General features: G+C 34.2%; 1 protein-coding gene across 1 annotated transcript in view; it reads right to left on the minus strand.

Annotated features, from left to right (window-relative positions):
- Window positions 1–1,799, minus strand: part of LOC107617969 — a 29,106-nt gene extending 27,307 nt beyond the window's left edge. Inside the window, exon 1 of the transcript XR_002354770.1 lies at window positions 1,767–1,799. The gene's annotated coding sequence lies outside the window, so the exon portion shown is untranslated. The remainder of the gene's footprint in view (window positions 1–1,766) is intronic.

Genomic DNA, 3,369 nt, shown 5'->3' on the forward strand with positions numbered 1-3,369 from the left:
GTGTGGCCAGCCCCTATGGTCTAAGAACAATGCGTTCAAAGATGTCTAATACAATAGTAAGAGGTCCTATTTATAATAAACTAGCTACTAGGGTTTACATGAGTAAGTAATTGATGCATAAATCCACTTCCGGGGCCCACTTGGTGTGTGCTTGGGCTTGGGCTTGAGTGTTACACGTGCAGAGGCCATTTGTGGAGTTGAACGCCAGTTTCTTTGCTAGTTTGGGCGTTCAACTCTGGTTTTGGATCCTTTTCTGGCGCTGGACGCCAGATTTGGGCAGAAGGCTAGCGTTGAACGCCAGTTTACGTCATCAATTCTTGGCCAAAGTATGGACTATTATATATTGCTGGAAAGCCCTGGATGTCTACTTTCCAACGCAATTGGAAGCGCGCCATTTCGAGTTCTGTAGCTCCAGAAAATCCACTTTGAGTGCAGGGAGGTCAGAATCCAACAGCATTAGCAGTCTTTTTTCAACCTCTGAATCTGATTTCTGCTCAAGTCCCTCAATTTCAGCCAGAAAATACCTGAAATCACAGAAAAATACACAAACTCATAGTAAAGTCCAGAAATGTGAATTTAACACAAAATCTATTGAAAACATCCCTAAAAGTAACTAGATCCTACTAAAAACATACTAAAAACAATGTCAAAAAGCGTATAAATTATCCGCTCATCACAACACCACACTTAAATTGTTGCTTGTCCCCAAGCAACTGAAAATCAAAATAGGATAAAAAGAATAGAATATACTATAAATTCCAAACTATCAATGAAACAGAGCTTCAATCATATGAGCGGGACTTATAGCTTTTTGCCTCTTGAATAGTTATGGCATCTCACTTTATCCATTGGGGTTCAGAATGATTGGCATTACTTCTTGTTCTTTTGAATTAAAACATTTTTCATTTAAGAGAGGTGATGGATTCATAGGACATTTATAACTTTAAGACAACGTTACTAACTACTAATGATCATGTAATGAAGACACAAACATAGATAAGCACATAACATAGAAAACGAAAAACAGAGAAAGTAAGAACAAGGAATGAGTCCACCTTAGTGATGTCCTTGAGCTCTTCTATGTCTCTTTCTTGCCTTTGCTGCTCCTCCTTCATTGCTTTTATATCTTCTCTGATTTCATGAAGGATGATGGAGTGCTCTTGAGGTTCCACCCTTAGTTGCTTCCAATAATTGTGTGGAAGAAAATGTATCCCCTGAAGTCACCAAGCATTCTCCTTTCATTATTATTATTTTCGCCTGCCATCTCCTCTGCCTGTTCGAAAATTTCTGAAAGGTTATCTCTGGATTGTTGTATTTTAGCTTCTCTTAATTTTTTCTTTAGAGTTCTTTCAGGTTTTGGATCTGCTTCCACAAGAATGTTCTTATCCTTGCTCCTGCTCATATGACAAGGAAGAATGGCCAGAAAAATGATAATAATAATAGAGATCCTTTATACCACAGTATAGGGATCCCTTTGTAAGTAGAAGAAGAGGGGGAGATAAAGGATGTGATGTAAAGGAAGAAACACAACTGTGAGGATTGGAATGTGAGATGAGATGTTAGGATATGAATGAATAAATAGAATGAGATGGGGGAGGAATAATTTTCGAAAATTATTTTAAAAAAGAGTTAGTGATTTTTGAAAATTGGTTTTTGAAAATTTGTTAGTATTTTTCGAAATTTTTTTTTTCAAAAATAAAAAAAATAAAAATAATTAGTTAATTAAAAAGAAATTTTTGAAAAAGAGGGAAGATATTTTCGAAAATTGAGAGAGAGAGAGAGTTAGTTAGGTGGTTTTGAAAAAGATAAGAAACAAACAAAAAGTTAGTTAGTTAGCTGAAACAAATTTTGAAAAGATAAGAAGTTAGGAAGTTAGAAAAGATATTTTGAAAAGATATTTTTTGAAAAAGATAAGATGAGAAGATATTTTTGAAAAGATATGATAGAGATTAGTTTTTGAAAAAGATTTGATTTTTTTTTTTAAAATCACAATTAATGACTTGATTCATAAGAAATCACAAGATATGATTCTATAACTTAAAGTTTGAATCTTTCTTAACAAGCAAGTGACAAACTTCAAATTTTTGAATCAAAACATTAATTGTTTATGTTATTTTCGAAAATTATGATATAAAATAAGAAAAAGATTTTTGAAAATTATTTTTGGAATTTTCGAAAATAACCATGAATTTTGAAAAATATTTGATTTTTGAAAAAGATAAGATTTTCAAATTGAAAATTTGATTTGACTCATAAGAAACAACTTGATTTTAAAAACTTTTGAAAAAGTCAATCCAAATTTTCGAATTTGATGAGAGAAAAAGGGAAAGATATTTTTTTGATTTTTGAAATTTTTATGATGCAAGAAAAAAAACACTAAAAAGATGCAATGCATGAAATTTTTAAATCAAAACATGTGATGCATGCAAGAATGCTATGAATGTCAATTTTTGAAAACTTTTTTTTTCTTTTTTTTTCGAAAATATTTGGGAAAAAGGAAGCAATGAATTCATAGTCCTCAATCAAAATCCTGGGAGTTAGACATGGCTTAATAGCCAGCCAAGCTAAAACATGTTATCTGAAACACTAGAATTCATTCTGAAAAATTTTGAAGAAAAATATATTTTTGAAAACAAATTTTTTTTTTTCGAAAACAGATGAGGAAATTTTTGAAAGATTTTTGAAAAGTTTTTGAAAATAAAAAGAAAAGTACCTAATCTGAGCAACAAGATGAACCGTCAGTTGTCCAAACACAAACAATCCCCGGCAACGGCGCCAAAAACTTGGTGCACGAAATTGTGTTGTCCTGTTCTTTGTACTTCGATACAACTAACCAGCAAGTGCACTGGGTCGTCCAAGTAATACCTTACGTGAGTAAGGGTCGAATCCCACGGAGATTGTTGGTATGAAGCAAGCTATGGTCACCTTGCAAATCTCAGTCAGGCAGATTTAAACATGATATTTTGTTAGATTCAAATAAACAATAAAAGGGATAGAGATACTTATGTAAATCATTGGTAGGGATTTCAGATAAGCGAATGGAGATGCTTTTCGTTCCTCTGAACCTCTGCTTTCCTACTATCTTCATCCAATCCGTCTTACTCCTTTCTATGGCTGGCTTTATGTGATACATCACCACTGGCAATGGCTACTTTCGGTCATCTCTCGGGAAAATGATCCAATGCCCTGTCACGGCACGTCTAATCGTCTGGAGGCATCACCCTTGTCAATGGCTTCATCTTATCCTCTCAGTGAATAATATGCTCACGCACCCTGTCACGGCACGGCTATTCATCTGTCGGTTCTCGATCATGCGGGAATAGGATTTACTATCCTTTTGCGTCTGTCACTAACGCCCTGCAATCGCGA

The sequence above is a fragment of the Arachis ipaensis genome, chromosome B09, assembly GCF_000816755.2.
Source record: "Arachis ipaensis cultivar K30076 chromosome B09, Araip1.1, whole genome shotgun sequence".
NCBI lineage: Eukaryota > Viridiplantae > Streptophyta > Magnoliopsida > Fabales > Fabaceae > Arachis > Arachis ipaensis.